The 17,588-nt window shown below is 51.2% G+C and overlaps 1 protein-coding gene across 4 annotated transcripts in view; it reads right to left on the bottom strand.

Annotated features, from left to right (window-relative positions):
- Positions 1-17,588, bottom strand: part of SYCP2 (synaptonemal complex protein 2) — a 2,783,385-nt gene that overhangs the window by 982,216 nt on the left and 1,783,581 nt on the right. The gene's annotated exons all lie outside the window — the stretch shown is intronic.

Raw genomic sequence — 17,588 nt, 5'->3', positions numbered from 1 at the left:
ATTGCGGGGAGCTGACAAATGAATCCATGTGTGATATGTCCCACAAGCCACTTAGACTCCAGCAGTTGGCACAGCAGCACAATAGCTCATGGTTGGGATGTAGGACCAGTGCATGTGTGTGGGTGTGGAGACATGTGAGCCCCTCATTAGTACATCATTCCCCAGGCGAAACTCGTCAGGTAAACAACAAAAGTCAGAGATGTGTAATTGCATTGACAAATAACCATGATGCAAGTGCAATGCTGCATGGGATTAGGGTGACGGCGACCACACGGCTCCATCAGAATAGCAGCCATCGTAGCCAGCACCACGACCTACGGTCCCAGCCCTGCATGTGACACAGGAGGAGTAAGTGCACTTCCTCATGTCCATGATGTCCCTCACCCCGGCCAGTGACTCCGCATCAGCTTCTGGCCCACCGTACCCGTCAGGGGGCAGTTGCGCCTCAGTTGATATGCCCCTGACGCCATCATTCGCTGAGTGACGGACGCAGGCGGTGCATACGTCCCAGAACCGCTGTGACAGACATGATCGGAATGTTCATCCAGGTCCCCGCTGGTTCAACTCACAACCTCACTGCCAGATCTCCCCCAGGTGTCAGCCGTGGCGCCATTCTGGGGTGGTGCTGGCCCCGATAACACACACTGTACGGCTCCGCCGTGGTAACTGTGTGGCAGAACACCGCTCTTAATGCTGCATGGGAATGTAAACATCAATGAGCTGGCCACACCTCATTACAATTGGCGCAAATGAGTATTGGGAGGGTCAAGAAGACCCACTGGCACGTGAGTGTCAGTCCCAACACCACAGGACAGGTGGACTGCGTGATGCGAGTGTTGTGGACACCTAGCCAGACACAGGTGATGTCTCAACTCAAAATATGTATTTGGATGATTTGGCAACGTTCAGTGTAGTGTTTATGTGGGCGGTTGTAACCATGGCCCTTCATCTCCCTGTTGTTGCGGTGAGGACCAACTAGTCACTCAGGTCCTTCAACTACACTAACGCTACACTGAGCCTCTGCAGGCCTATCTTGATGAGAGTACTGTATGTATATTTGCAAGCATGTACAGCCACGCAGCATGTTTGTCCGTACATAGGCACGTTGTCAGACCCCCACTGCCCTACCCGGACTGACCATGTTCCCTGTCCTACCACCCCATCCCAGGAAGCATCTGCATGCAGCCCTCAATACCACAGAACACATTCACGTTACCTACGCTGTAGAGGGTATCCAAGAGGTACAGGCACTACGCAAAGATGTCATCATCCTCCCTGACTCTGGGAGTGATGTTTAGCTACTTGACATGCATCTTTGCCTGCTACCCACACTCTCTGTGGGACATGTTTGTGTAACAGCTGCCAGTGTATGCGTTGTAGGTACGGCCAAAACGTGGCCACGCCCTTGTCGGATGCCAATCAACAACACTAGTTTTGTTCCGGTGTGGCCTGGATAGCCACCACTCACTGGTCAGATCGATGACACCCAGGGAGGCTAATTAGTCCTAAGCTATGTATGTATTGAAATGTGACACTTTGCTACTGCCTACTGTTCCTTACAGATATTGGTTCACAAAAGGTAAGTAACTAGTCCTTGAAAGTACTGTGCATCTGCTGTAGGAGCATCTATGTTGTGTCCTTGCTGTGATGGCAGGGTGACTAATGTACACACACCATGCCACCTGTGTAAATGACCCGTTCACATGTGTGATGGCATTACAGACCGTCAATGACAAATGTAATTATCATGCTGTATGATGATGGTCATGTAATTGTCACTGAAAGTACACACCGCGACATGACTAAGGCTGAACAGTGCAAAAGATTGCACATGTGGTGTGTGTGTATTGCAGTCTGCCCTCTGGGTGTGCAGACAACCTCCTACTGACATTGACATGACGTGTCTCACTGACATGATACATTGTCATGGTCACTTAGACCTGTACATCTGAAGGCTTGTATGCATGTCACATCCATTCCACACACTACAGGTATTTACCTTCGCCACGGAGGAGTGTGTGGGAGCTGGCATCTGTGTGTATCCCACACCACACTCCAAATTGTCTACATTATTTGAAGAGGTGTTGCTTGTGCCATGTACATTGTTATAGTCTTAGTCAGACAGTTGTAGACATTTCCTTCAAATTGTGTCTTGCAGGGCACCCCCTCTGGAAAGGCCGTTGCCTGACTTGGAAGCCATGAGGGAGCGCAACTGCATCCGTCGATATCACTTCGGCCGACAGTTGATCAAGGACCTGACGGGCAGGCTTGAGGCTCACCTACAACCACGCCACAGGTATCCAAGTGCACTGACACCCAAGGTGAAGGTGATGGCAGCCCTCCATTTCTTTGCCACAGGTACCTTCCAATTTACCATAGCTGATGTGGGAGGGATGTCTCAGACCATGTTTAGCCGGGTATTGAGTGATGTTTTGGGAGCAATGTTGCTCCACCTTGATGATTTCATTACATTCCCTACTCCAGAAGAGTTGACAGATGTCAAGGGGCAATTCTATGGCCTGGGCCGTATGCCACATGTAATTGGTGCAATTGATGGTACACATGTTACTCTTGTCCCACCACAGGCTCAGGAGCAAGCGTATCGCAACAGGAAACACTACCACTCGATAAATGCCCTGGTGGTGTGTCTTGCCAACATGATTATCTCACATGTTTGTGCACGTTATCCAGGATCGTGCCACGATGCTTTCATCATGAGGCGTAGCAGGGTACCACAGATGATGCTGCAGCTGCACAACCACCGGGCATGTCTAGTTGGTGAGTATACACTGTGAGCTCTGTATGTCAGTATGTCACAACTTCATGATCTGCATCATATGATTCACTCTTGTACATGTTGTCAAATTGCAGGAGACGCTGGATATCCAAACATGCCGTGGCTAATGACTCTGCTACGCAACCCCAGGACAGCTGCAGACCAGCGTTACAACAATGCACATGTGAAGACCAGGCAGGTGATCGAACGGACCTTTGGACTCCTGAAGAGCCGCTTCAGGTGCCTGGACAAGACAGGCGGAGCCCTCCAATACAGCCCACGCAAGGTGTGTGACATCTTCACCGTGTGCTGCATGCTACACAACATGGCAGTGGAGAAGGCTGTGCCACTCTACCTGGATCCTGATGAGCTGGAACATCCGCCCGTTGAGGATGAAGGCCTTGGCCAGGATGCCAGTGATGAGGAGGGTGAAGATGATATCCGCGGTCACCTCATCCGCAACTTCTTTTCATGATGGTGAGTCCTTTCATCTTTTCAGTAAAAGATGGACTATAGAGTAGCATGGGTAGCATGCTATGTATGCAACAGACTGTAAGCAAGATCAATTGGATGTGTGTTGTGCTGTGTCACATGTTCAGTTGGAATGCTACACACATACGTGCTATGAGTGCACTCGGAATGTACAGGTGTCATACTACATCTGGCTATTCAACTGACATTGACAAAATGACATTATACCGACCGTGACCCCTTGTGTGCCACTCTCATCCACAGCTCGCCCTGCCTGTTGTCCGTTGGGGTACATCGTGGTCATCCTGCTACTGCTCATTATGATTGCAACGTCAGCCACATCAACGGAGCATGCTTGAACATGTGGAGGAGTCAATTTGGGTAAGGACTCATATGAGGCTGTTTAGCATTGGTATGTGTAGAAATGTGTGGTACATGTTCATGTGCATGTGGGGTCATCTTGCATACATGCTACTCCATTATGTACCTCATGACATGTATGGCCACTCCCATGACAGGATAGTCACCCCTTCTGTCATCTGTTGTACTTTGATACTCTGGTGAATGCATCAATGTGTGTAGACATTGCCACAGCAACATTGCACATACCATGGCATGACATTGTGTCAGAGGTCACAACCACGGACTCTGTGGGGGATTGCAGCCTCCCTGTGTGCATTAGAATGTGACTGGATCCTCACCTCCAACTTGTGGGCCAGTCCAGTGTGATTACCATGAAACCATGTGGTGTTGGTGTTGCCCAGTGTATGTTCCACATCTTAAGACAACTGTCCCGTGAATCAGTTAACATGGATGCATTGCCCCTTGCAGCAGTATATCATGTCACTGTCATGTCGTTACCTCAGTGCAGGTTGAGAATACTGCTACGCCAGCCTTCACAGTGAGTAGCCGTGATGTTTAGATGCACATGATGCCATGTATGTTTAGCATGACAAAGTAAAAAGTGTGAAAGATGCATATGTGAATTTCTGTGTAGCACCAGTGGAGTGCGGTCATTCACATGAATCTCTGGTCGCCGGCACCATGACTGTGCTATGGTAGGGTCTGATTATGTAGCTTGGATGGACATCACTTGCCCTTCATATTTGTTGTACATGCATATCATGTTTAGCATTGTGATGCATACTTGCCACACCAAAACACTGGCTACAGAGTGCCTTCATTGCATGTCGATCATTAACTTCCTCATCATATGTGATACTAACAGCTGTAGTGGATTTGCTCAAGTTAGCTTACAGGGCCCTTATGGCTAACCAATATCACATACAGACTTTAGAGTTAGCGGTAGTTGGATTTCCATATGTTTCCATTTGTTACTGAGGTCTACCTCATCTGTGCCAGGGAATGTGTTTATACTACATAGATCTTTTTGCATGGGTGCTCACTTGTGAGCGTTACACATGACTCTAATGGATGACAGACTGTCCCAGTTTTTATGTGTCTGTGTCACAGCATTGAATCTGATGTGATGGCATGATTCATCATCATTATTTGTCACCAGACAGTACACTTCACAGGTGTGACTGGTACAGTGTAGCTAATGAGGTTTTTGAAGTGTCTGTGACATGAGAATGTTGTCCTAATGCTTAATTGCCTCTGTTTCAGGTCTCCCTCCCAGCAGTTCCCATCCTCTCCTTCCCTCGCCTGATCACCCTTTTGTGTCTGTTGTTTGTACTCAGACCAATGGGCTATTTGGAGGTGGAACCCTTAGAGCATCACACCAGTCTGATGAAGGAAGGTACGGCCACTCGTTGACAGCCTTGTAGGTATTCGTAAAGCGGCATTACAGGTGACATCATGATTAGTGTAATTTGGACTTATTGATAATGCACATGTATGATTGTGATAGCTCCATGGGCTCACAATGTAGATTATCATGTTGTGCATGACGTCTGACTCCTACAGAATATAGTGCCTGCTTGTGGCTCTACACACATGTCCGTCTAATGTGCACATATACTATTTTGAACTTAGTTACCTCATGTTTGTTAGGTGTGTAACTGTGTATTGTCCACTCGCATGGGGTGGGTGACGGCTAGAATACTATGTTGTGTGTGAGGTACATGTCTATGTCGGTGCAGTTTTCCTTTGAACATACTAGCTCTTGTATACACCTGCAGACGCTGTGTGTCTTGTGCCCCACTTGACCGTAAGGGCCCTGATCCACGGACTGTGATGTGTGGTGTTTACTGTGCCATTTAGTTGTCAGTGATCCTGAGTGAGGCAGACACTCCTGCCTTCACATCCACATGTCACTTTGTGCATTGCGGCTGCCCTTGTGTTATGTGTTTGTTTAGCAATTAGTCACACCCCTCCTGCCGTCATTTATTCACTCATTGCTGCAGCTGCATACACAGCCAACATGCAGCGCACACTATCCAGGAACACAGACACTTACAGGATGACCCTCCTTCCATCCATTAATAGAGCATGCTCCGGCCACCCTACACACAGACAACACCAGACATTCACCCTCGTGCTATGAAAATGCTGTGTACTCAGCCATAGCTGCTGCTATGCGTGTGTGTGCAACACATACTGGCACAACTATGCAGATTCACATGACATTGGGTCTACGTACCACCAGGTCATGTGGCGTGTCCAACACACACACACCTTACATAGGCACACTATTGTACAGTGTTAGCTTGTCAACACCACTAGATCCAAAAACTGTTAGCTTACAGTCACGTGCCAGAACACAACATGCTCACACCACTTCAACATTGCTGTCACAGTCAGTCAAGTTGGCACATGGGACACACACCATGACCCTGTCTCTTGGGTGTGGTGTGATTTGGCCGTTCCGGGGTTGGTATTTGTCTGGTGTGTGTTGTTTTTCTGTATGCGTTGCTCCCATTACAGTAGTATAGTACTTGTAGCTCCATAGGGGTAGGTCACCTAATCAGGTGTGCTTGTGTAGAGTGCTCCAGCCCATTGCCCACAGTCTGCCCTGCCACCGTCATCCTGTGCGGCATTAATCACATACACAGTAATGCATCATGCTGATGGTAGCTCACATACCTGAGGACACAGTTGTAGGTACTCCCTACATGGACTACTACTTTTGTGACACTGACATGTACTCCTCAAAGTGACTCTCCTGGGCCTGCCTGTGCTAGCTGTTTGGGATTCAATCCCCCCTCCAGCATTGACTGTCCCACACAGGTGTGTCTTACCATCCATGTATGTAGTTTGTGGAAATGTCTGACCAATGTGTGTCCTCACTCAGATTCTGATCCTAGTGTGTGGATGACTGCTGTTTGTTGTATACCTTGCATTTATTACATTTGCTGACACATATACATGTATGCTGTTTCAAAGATTACTCACCAAATGTGTATGATGTTTACATTATTTATTGGGTGCTCTAGTGCATGAAACGTGAATAGGTGCTGTACAGAAAGGGGGGAAATCCAAAATTCACTGCTGGAGATGAGATGGCTTACTGTTTCAGTCAACAGAGTCCAGCCCACAGTGCCTGACATCATTGGGCAGACTGTGACCAGCAAGTCCTTGTGGGAGAGTCTCATAGGGGATGCTGTTGCACCCAGGGGCTATATGCCAGGTCCAGTGTCCTGGGAGAAGTCCATGGGCCACAGGCCCTCAACGTCTTCGGCGTGGACGACCCGCCTTCCTTGGGGGACCCTCATGTGCAGGCATGGACGGTGCATGGGACGCTACGTCAGAGGGTTCATCCTCCTCCCTCCCTGTGGCTGGTGTTGCACTTTGCCGTGATGTTGCTGGCCTTGTGACACAGGGAGGGGGCTGCATGTTGCCAGCCATCTGACGTAGCACATGGACAATGTCCCTATGCACCATCAAGAGCTGAGCCTGGTGTGCCTCCACCCGTCCATAATGCAGGTCTTGCCTGGCTATTTGCTCTGCCTGCTGTTCTTTGAGCTGGTTGAGGGTCTCCGCAAGCTGGTTTACCTCACTGGTGTCCCGCCGGTATGCCTCAAGGATGTTACCGAGTTCAGCCATACCGGTCCCTGCAGCTGACTGCCCAGATTCTCGCCTCCGCCTTGCGCCACTCCCACCACCCTGACCCACATGAGCACGGCCTGCGCTTGTGGGCACATCCGATCGACGGGCCCTCCGAGTGCTGGGAGGGTGGAGGTTGTCACCAACCTCAGGGGCGCCCGACAAAGGGTGTCCCTCATTTTCAGACTGGCTCGATTGTGAATCATGGGCAGGGCTCTGACCTGTCTGCTGGGATGTGGTGGGAATAGGTCCGGTGGTTGGCAGAGATGTAGCTGGTATAGTTGCTGCAGGGGTTTGGGATCCAGAGGAGCCAGGTTGGTTGGGGTCATCCACAGTGCGTTGAGGGACGGCGCTGGCGGTGGGGTCTGGGTCCTGCTGAGCCTGGGACTGGGATCCTTGGCCCCCCTGGCTGGGGGGGCGATCCGCACGTTGCCCTGTGTGTGGGAGAGAGAGAGACACTGTTAGGGCTATATCAAGTGACATGTGGTTTGGTTATCCATTATCAGCATCACTGTTCCACAAGCTATACATAGTTGACATAGTACAGTTGTGTATTTAGTGGTAGAAAAAACAATAGTACGATGGGGTATATATATTCTTCCAATCTCTTGACAATGACTGACACACCCATTGCTGTGTCTTGTGTTGCCGGCACCACACGTGTAAAGCATTTGTAAGTTTCACACAACATCCTGGATGTGGTGAAAATTCGTATGTGTGCGTCAAGCATGCACAGAGTTTAGATGCAGCATGTTGATGTAAGAGACAGAGCATCATTATTTAGCATGTCAGCTACTACTTTGGATGTCTTTTGCTGTTCCATGCTGGCCAAACAATGCCAACACCGCTGGACCTGTACACCCACTTGGAGATCATGGCTTTAGAACTTGGCACTTCTCTGAGACGCATCACCTTGTCAATACCCATGTCCATGTTGGTACTTATGTACATCCACAAAGGTAATGAGATGGGGCACTAGCTTTTTTAGAGGGCCACAATGGACTGGAGCTTCTGTTATGTGCATGTAAGAGTTGTATGCATATTCATATGAGTACGTGTTTTGTTGTGGTACATGGCAATTGGGACAGTGTTGCAATACAACGCCTGTCCCCCGGGGATCAGTTTCTGTAAGGGGTGTGTACAACAGGCCATGCTATTACTTTGTTTGCGAATTGCAAGCGTCCATTGTTCATGTTTTGGCTGTCCCCTCATGTGGCATGCTGCCATTATGTTGGATTTGTGTTTGTGCACAGGATGTGTGACCTTGTCCTGATGTTTGTGTTGGCAATGAGCACAGGAGGGACTTGTGCTGCCTACACCTGTGCCCATTGTGTACTATAGAGCTTTCTGAGATGTGTGTCCTGACACAGTACAGTGTTGACAGCAAATGGTGGCTGTCTTACAGGCACATGGCAGATGCTTGCTGGTATTTGTGAGACATCCCTTAACATTCAGCTCTATGGAGTTTGTGAGGCCTGTGCAGTGCTTGTGTGCAACTGTGTGTGTGCCCCAGGGATGTGCGTTGAGGTGACCGAGGGACAAACACTGACTGATGGAGACAGAGGGAGAGGGCGACAGAGGGAGAGGGCGACAGAGGGAGGGGGAGGGAGAGGGAGACAGAGGGAGAGGGCGACAGAGGGAGACAGAGGGAGACAGAGGGAGAGGGCGACAGAGGGAGACAGAGGGAGGGGGAGACAGAGGGAGAGGGAGACAGAGGGCGACAGAGGGAGACAGAGGGAGGGGGAGACAGAGGGAGACAGAGGGAGAGGGAGGGGGAGGGAGAGGGCGACAGAGGGAGACAGAGGGAGAGGGCGACAGAGGGAGGGGGAGGGAGAGGGCGACAGAGGGAGACAGAGGGAGAGGGAGACAGAGGGAGAGGGAGACAGAGGGAGGGGGAGGGAGAGGGAGACAGAGGGAGAGGGCGACAGAGGGAGAGGGCGACAGAGGGAGACAGAGGGAGAGGGAGACAGAGGGAGAGGGCGACAGAGGGAGACAGAGGGAGAGGGCGACAGAGGGAGGGGGAGGGAGAGGGAGACAGAGGGAGAGGGCGACAGAGGGAGAGGGAGACAGAGGGAGAGGGCGACAGAGGGAGGGGGAGGGAGAGGGAGACAGAGGGAGAGGGCGACAGAGGGCGACAGAGGGAGACAGAGGGAGAGGGCGACAGAGGGAGAGGGCGACAGAGGGCGACAGAGGGAGACAGAGGGAGGGGGAGACAGAGGGAGACAGAGGGGGAGGGAGACAGAGGGAGAGGGCGACAGAGACAGAGGGCGAGACAGGGATGGAGACAGGTAGATTGTGCTTGCTCTCTTGCTACACTGCCTTACTTTGTCACAAAATGATGCATCTCTGAAAGGTGTGTCAGCAAAATGTTAATATTTAGCAGCTGTGGTCTAGTATCTTGTGTGATCTTTACCTATCCCTGTGCCTTGGGCATTATGCTTGTGTGTGTCCCTGGGACATATGGCATGAGAGCAGCCTCTTACCCTACACATTGCACCCTATGTGCCTCCCCCTTGCAACTACCACCATTTGGTTGTGTACTGCTTGGAGTCATGGCCACCCACCCCATGCTGCTGGGCAGTGTTGTTAGTCTACCCATGTAAGTTGTGTTTTTTGTACACTCACCAGACTCAATGGCTCCTTCTATTCCATGTACTCCCACCGCTGGCAGTAGGACCATGACCTTCTCCTCCCAGGGCTGGTATACAGGAGGTCTGCGGGGACCACCGCCTCCAGTGTGGTGTGCATTGGCGTAATCCTGTGCCATCTTCTTCTTCACCATCCTCCGCAGATCGTACCACCTGGCCTGGCATTCTTCCCTGGTGCGCCTGATGGGTGCAACAGCATTGACCCGGTCTACAATCCTCTCCCACAGGCGTGTTCTTTCTGCCATGCTGGTCTGTCTGACCAATGCGCCAAACAGCTGTGGGTCGACTCTGATGACTTCATCAGTAAGTATCTCCATCTCCGGGTTGGTGAATTTTGGATTCTTGGGTGTGTTCATGGTGTGAGGTGTATGTGATTGAGGGTGTGATGGTGTGTATGGATGAGGGTGTGTGTTTGTGATAGTGAAGGAGGTGGTGTTGGTGTAGATGTGATAGGGTGTATGTGTGAAGGTATGTGGCTGGAATTGTTGGTGTGCTCTGTGTTTCCTCGCAGGCATGGGTATGTTGCAAAGGATGATGGGTTGTATGTGTGGTCCCTTTTATTGGTCAAATGGTGGGTGTGGCTTAATTTGAATTTTTGGTGTGGGTGTTATATGGGGTGGGTGTTGGTTTTGTCCTCTGTTTGGCTGCTTGGCTGTGACCAGGACATTGATTGTCAAAGGTGTGTACACAGGAGACATGTTCAGTGTGGTAGTGCGACTTGTTAGCAAGGTCCTTGTGGTCGTTTTGGTGTTGGCGTTATGTGTGCTTGCAGTACTTGTGCGTGCGAGTGAGTAGTACGGGCCGTTGGCGGGTGGGGGTGTTCGCGTAGCCTTGTTGGGGGGGGTGTGCGTGTCGTACTTGTGCGTGCGAGTGAGTGGTACGGGCCGTTGGCGGGTGGGGGTGTTCGCGTGGGCTTGGCCGAGGGGTGTGCGTGTCGTACTTGTGCGTGCAAGTGAGTGGTACGGGCCGTTGGCGGGTGGGGGTGTTCGCGTAGCCTTGTTGGGGGGGTGTGCGTGTCGTACTTGTGCGTGCGAGTGAGTGGTACGGGCCGTTGGCGGGTGGGGGTGTTCGCGTGGGCTTGGCCGAGGGGTGTGCGTGTCGTACTTGTGCGTGCAAGTGAGTGGTACGGGCCGTTGGCGGGTGGGGGTGTTCGCGTAGCCTTGTTGGGGGGGTGTGCGTGTCGTACTTGTGCGTGCGAGTGAGTGAGTGGTACGGGCCGTTGGCGGGTGGGGGTGTTCGCGTGGGCTTGGCCGAGGGGTGTGCGTGTCGTACTTGTGCGTGCAAGTGAGTGGTACGGGCCGTTGGCGGGTGGGGGTGTTCGCGTAGCCTTGTTGGGGGGGTGTGCGTGTCGTACTTGTGTGTGCGAGTGAGTGGTACGGGCCGTTGGCGGGTGGGGGTGTTCGCGTGGGCTTGGCCGAGGGGTGTGCGTGTCGTACTTGTGCGTGCAAGTGAGTGGTACGGGCCGTTGGCGGGTGGGGGTGTTCGCGTAGCCTTGTTGGGGGGGTGTGCGTGTCGTACTTGTGCGTGCGAGTGAGTGGTACGGGCCGTTGGCGGGTGGGGGTGTTCGCGTGGGCTTGGCCGAGGGGTGTGCGTGTCGTACTTGTGCGTGCAAGTGAGTGGTACGGGCCGTTGGCGGGTGGGGGTGTTCGCGTAGCCTTGTTGGGGGGGTGTGCGTGTCGTACTTGTGCGTGCGAGTGAGTGGTAGGGGCCGTTGGCGGGTGGGGGTGTTCGCGTGGGCTTGGCCGAGGGGTGTGCGTGTCGTACTTGTGCGTGCAAGTGAGTGGTACGGGCCGTTGGCGGGTGGGGGTGTTCGCGTAGCCTTGTTGGGGGGGTGTGCGTGTCGTACTTGTGCGTGCGAGTGAGTGGTACGGGCCGTTGGCGGGTGGGGGTGTTCGCGTAGCCTTGTTGGGGGGGTGTGCGTGTCGTACTTGTGTGTGCGAGTGAGTGGTACGGGCCGTTGGCGGGTGGGGGTGTTCGCGTAGGCTTGGCCGAGGGGTGTGCGTGTAGTATGTATTGGTGGAGCTTGCAGTGAGGCGAATGTACCATACGACTCAATGTTGAAGCGTGAATACTTTGGCCCGTACGTATCTCGCTCAGGCATGTCGTTCCGAATCGGAATAGTGAGTTTGTACGGACTGATTACGAATCGTACGGTGGTCTGCCCGAGGCTTATTCGTACGGGTATACGAATGTCAATCGTACGGATCGTAGCAAATCGTACGGAAATCAACGGTAACGGATCGGAATTCACTGGTCGGACGGTAGTTTCCCATTCGTACGGAATCGGCTACGAATACGAATCGTAAGCCGGATTTTTTTACCGGAGCGGAATCGACCCCTATATGTTGCCCCCTCCTCCGAAGCCACGGTAGGAGGGGAGACAAAGCCAGTGTCCGGCGAAGTGTCCAGACCACTGGCATCCCCAAGGTCACCTGTCCAGTCCCCCTGAGACTGACACTCCCTGGTCAGAGGGTCCTCAGACCCCTCCCAGTCCTCTTCATCACCCATCTCCTGAAACTCAGGGTTCTCAACCAATGGGGCCTGTTCATAAATGTGAAACTCACCAAATGACGTCTGAAGCGGCGCCCATCGGGGCCGTCCCGGCGCCAGAACAGGAACGAAGGTGGAACCGGGGACGGCGCCGCCCGAAGACGGCGCCGGAGGCGACACCTGAGGGTCCGACGCCGGGGAGGTCGTAAGGTCCACCGGCAACGAACCAGATCCCGAAGGAGGTCCAGCGGCATCCTGCGGCGCCGGGCCCGAAGGCGCCGGCGGCGCCGGAACAACTGAACCCCTCGGCGCCGGGGACCGAAGGCGCCGGCGTCGTCGGCATAACGCGAACCTGCGGTGCCGGGCCCGAAGGCGTCGGCGGCGTCGGGGCCGAAGCACCCGACGGCATCGGGGCAGATCCCCCCGACCCGCTAGGGGTCCCAGACGGGTCCGCTGGGCCCGGAAGGCGCCGCGGAGCCCGTCGGAGGAGAGAGTTTCCTCATGGCCATAAAGAAGCGCTCAATCTCCTCCGGCGTCGCGTTAAGCCCAGGGACCGTAGGGTATGGGGCTGGACGCGGCGCCTGCGACTCCGTCGGAGCCGCGTGGGTGCTGTCACCCGAACCCCCGTCCGCATCGCGCGAGCGTCGGGGGAGTCCGAAGAGCGATGACGCCGCTTGGACTTCTTGTGCCTCTTACCTGACGACGACTTCGACCCGGAGGAGTGCGGCCTACTCCCGGAGCTGTGGTGGCTCCGAGCCCGCGACCTGTCCCGCGACCTCCCATGGGACCGAGACCTCTCGCGGCGCGGGACCGACTGCCGGAGTTCGAGTCACCTGCGGGACTGCTCCCGCCTGGCTTTCGAAGAGAGGGCCCAGCAGTCGGAGCAGGCCTTGTCGTCGTGGTCGACGCCCAGACAAGATAAACACACGCGGTGAGGATCCGTGACCGACATCAGGCGGTCGCAATCATCGCAGTGCTTAAAGCCGGGCATCCCTACGGCACCGTCGGAGTCGAAAGACTTCGAGAACAATCAAAAGTGATCAAAAAAGTTAGTCAAAAAATGACTAGGGTTACTGCTTTTTCCAGATCTGCGCTTGCTGGCGCGGAAAAAAGAAGAACTGACGTCAGCACGCGGAGGCGGCGTCTAAGTACTCCGACGACGTCATCACGGCGCCCACGACGCCGACGACGGACGCGGAGCCGCAGACGACGCCTACCGACGCGCAAGGGTACTGCTACGCAAAAATTTCCAGATCCAGTCTGACGCCTGGGGATATTCTAAGGTAAGGAATCTAATACTAACGTGTCTCTTTCAGATATGTACAGTCAATACACTGACAAACAATCATACTCCATGGGGAGCATCCACACACACCACACACACTCAGGGATGCCTGGACCAATGCTGGCACAAAACAACAGCCAAATACAAAACTCAATAACAACATACACAGGAGGACAACAAGACCAGACCTCTGCAGTGAAACAGTGGAAAGGCAATGGAAGGCCAGACAGAACAGGAGGTCACAACATCATCAGTCAGCAACAATGCACATACAACATACCCCAACACAGACAAGAAGTGCATCATCTCAAAACAATTATGGACACAAACTGGGACCAATGGGCCTACAATGAAACACAGACAGACATACCACACCAACCATCAAGTCAACATGGTGTCATAGTGTACCACATGCATGCACATGCACAATCCTGACAAATGATAGGCCACATATGAGAGGAGAAAACCTGGAGGATGCACCCAAAACAAGCCCAGGAACAAGAATAGCCCTAAGTGCATGTGAGAGACACACAAGTAATGCACACTACACTGGCAACACACATCCGAATGAATCAAAACACACTAACAAAACACACACACTGATATGCAAATAGAACATCACACACAGACCATCTGTCAGCTGCAAGAGATAACATAGGCCAAACACTGCAAACATCCACATCAAACACACAACAGATGCACATGCCAAAACATCACATTGCAAACACAACAGGACATCAGGGGGTACACACCAGGCAAGGACAAGGTAACATACACTCACAGCACTGCATGCACGACAAGCAGTGTGTGCATACCAAACATACCAGTTCCACACAGATATGAGAGACACACCATTAACCCCCACAACACTAATCAGCACAGCACACAATACAACATCACACTCAGGAAGGGAAGCACTACCTCAGCAAACACACATACAGCTAACTCAATACCCACAGATGCTCAAGTCTGGGACCCCTAGCTGACAAAAACATGACCAGAGGACTGTGCAGCACAAACAGTTGAACTGCATATGAGCAACCATGGCTGTATAACAAGACTGGAAAATCACATATAACCAATTGGGGAAACTGTCCTGAGTGGCACATTGGTCCTGTGCACAGATCAGCACGACAAAGCATAGTGTAACAAATGAAGTGATGGGGAGGCGCACACTTAATGGCATCCCAAGGGGAGAGCTGACATGAGAGTGAAGTGGTGTGTATGTCAGTAGTGGACAGGTCAGGAGCGCACCATACAAAAATTGATGGAGTGCAGACTCACAATGGGTAGGCATCAGAGGCACAGATAGGGGATGTATGACTCCACATCCCACATGCCACACTGGTGCCAAAAAAGCCCCAAGTGACAGCAGTGCATGAGAAAACACACCCACAATGACAGTGTCGATGAGCGGGGCCGCACAGTGAGTACAAGACACATGGCTGATCAACAAAGCACTACAATGACCTACCAGTCACACGCTCTGCATACTCACAATTGCCACCAACAACAAGTAGGTGTTCCCCAGAAGTGCAAGGACACATCAACACACTGCACAGTGCACAACCTACAACTCCCACATGTGCACACAATCACAAGCCCGGGGGTGACAAATCCAAATAACAGGCACTGAACTCTTTGGCAACACATGTGTGCAGTTGACCTTGCAGGGGCACACACACACATCAACACCACTAATAAAGTCACCCCCTTCACACCGCACACTTCTTGACCACTCAAGTGGACACATTGAAATTTACCCATGTGACTAGGATGATTGGCCATCACAAGATGAGCATACACCAGAGGTTCCCAATTTGTGCGCCGCGGCACCCTGGTGCACCTTCAAAACTAAACAGGGGCGTCCCGAACAGAAGCTGTAAGCATTAATAATGTACGTACTTCCGCAGGTCAAAGTCTCGAGTAAACTTTAAGCTCAAATTACAGCTCCCATCAGCCCAGAGATGTCAACGAATGCACCAGTGTTAAACGCTGTTTGAACTCTAAGGCAGAAGCTGCAGCACATTGCTAAGGAGGTTTTCAATGCAAAATATACGTTATTTTTTTTACCTCGCAACATGAAACCAATTGCCTTGAATAGACACCAATAGAAAGTAGACTGGTTGCATCACTCACATGCACAGATTACTGCTTCTGTTTGTTAGTCATTTAAACTCCAGCTGCACACAAATTCCTGATTTCTGTTGATGGCTGAGTGAAAGTGTTTCCGTCTGCCGTCAGTAGAGGTCTGTGTCTGTGTCTTGCAGGAGCCAATCAGGCTTCTAAATGTTGCATGCAGGCCTCATGTGCCAATTGGGGGGGGGGGGGGGGGGGTTTGAAGGCCTGGAGTGGAGGTGGATGGGAGAATCCAGCAAATGTCTCACCATGTATCATAAATTCGGGCTGTGATGCACATATTATGACACGCACCAATTAGGGTAATTTTATTTTAACATCAGAGGCAAATCATTCCCACCAGAGATGGTATCAGTGTGGAAGCTGTGCATGTTGAGGGGGATTTCAGTATGATAAACTGCACAACCGAACAGACACTTCCCTGCTAAGCTCCTAATTGTCCCAAGGATTGTATATGAACAGCAGGTCATGGAGCTGTGTAGTGGACAGAAACAAATTTCAGCTGGTGTTGAAATTTAGAAGCCATGGGCTGGCAAGCCTAAAACTACAGCTCTTTAGGTGGATGCTAGTAACTCCGAGTGGGCTGTCTGTGCAGCACACTCAGGGAGCTGAGTTACTTCTTGGCATGGGAACTTTGGTGTGGTTTTTGTAGCTTTTAAAAATTGCTTTGTTCAGATCTAATGGAAATAAACACCCTGTAAAGTTAATAGTTTTTTGAGAGGCAAATGCTCTTTTGCTCAGTCTCTTGCTCTCTCTTCTGAGAGTGCCACGTTTTTCTACTTTTGCTTTTGTGCACTGCACACATACCACAGAGTACTGTACCACTTCTGACTGATTTAGATGAATAGTTACCTGTGTCCAAATTGAACTATCAACCCAAAGGGGTCAGAAGCAGTTACTTTCTCCATGAACCAGTGATTAGACCATTCTCCCAGTATCTGTAAAACACGCTGGCATTTGTACTTTGACTTGATAACACACAATTTATTTCTAACCCATATGTATCTATGTAACAAATTAACTTTGTGGATTCTCTTTCTTGGCCCAGTCTGTCTGCAGACACTGAGCTTCCTCCTCCAGCATGCATGTTGTCATAAAGCGCCCCATAGGAAATGTAGGTCATGTGCTGGTTGTCTCAGTGGAGTTCTGCACTGTTGTGCAACACACATTTTAGGCACCATTACTTAACACGTTTCTGAAGAAAATTATGAAGTGTGACCTTTTTCTTACAAAATAACATTTCATCATTACTAACATAATGCTAGTTTGGGATCTTTAGTGTGCTTGAGGCATTGCACAAAGGTGCCATGTAGTGTCTTGGCTCTGCCCAGTGTAGTGTTCATCCATTGACTTTTTGGGTAGATCTATTCATGTCCACTTGAGTGCCAGCATTGAAATGCATGACAAATAATTTGATAACTATACTACTCTACATTCACTCTACTGATTCTGGTATGCATCGGCACATTAACACAATCTTGAGAAAGGAGTAAATGAGAAATAATTAATTTATCGCCCGCCCATCACCTGCTCCACTTGGCTCCCTGGAATGAAGCCCTCTAGAGCCAATTTTTTAAACAAAAGATAGTTTTTAAAAATTCCATAAGTAGACTTCGGATTATTGTTTCTGGCTTACTTAACCAGTTCAAATTTTACATTAAACAGCAGTAGTATTTTTATTTTGTTACATCTATGATTACAATACCTTCATCTGCATCATCCCAATTATTTTCAGGGTGAAAAATGGAAGTAGTCCCAAAGCTGGGCTTACATC

Source organism: Lissotriton helveticus, chromosome 7, assembly GCF_964261635.1.
Source record: "Lissotriton helveticus chromosome 7, aLisHel1.1, whole genome shotgun sequence".
Lineage (NCBI taxonomy): Eukaryota > Metazoa > Chordata > Amphibia > Caudata > Salamandridae > Lissotriton > Lissotriton helveticus.
Note: the sequence above shows the minus strand (reverse complement) of the source record. Positions and strands in the feature narration are given on the sequence as shown.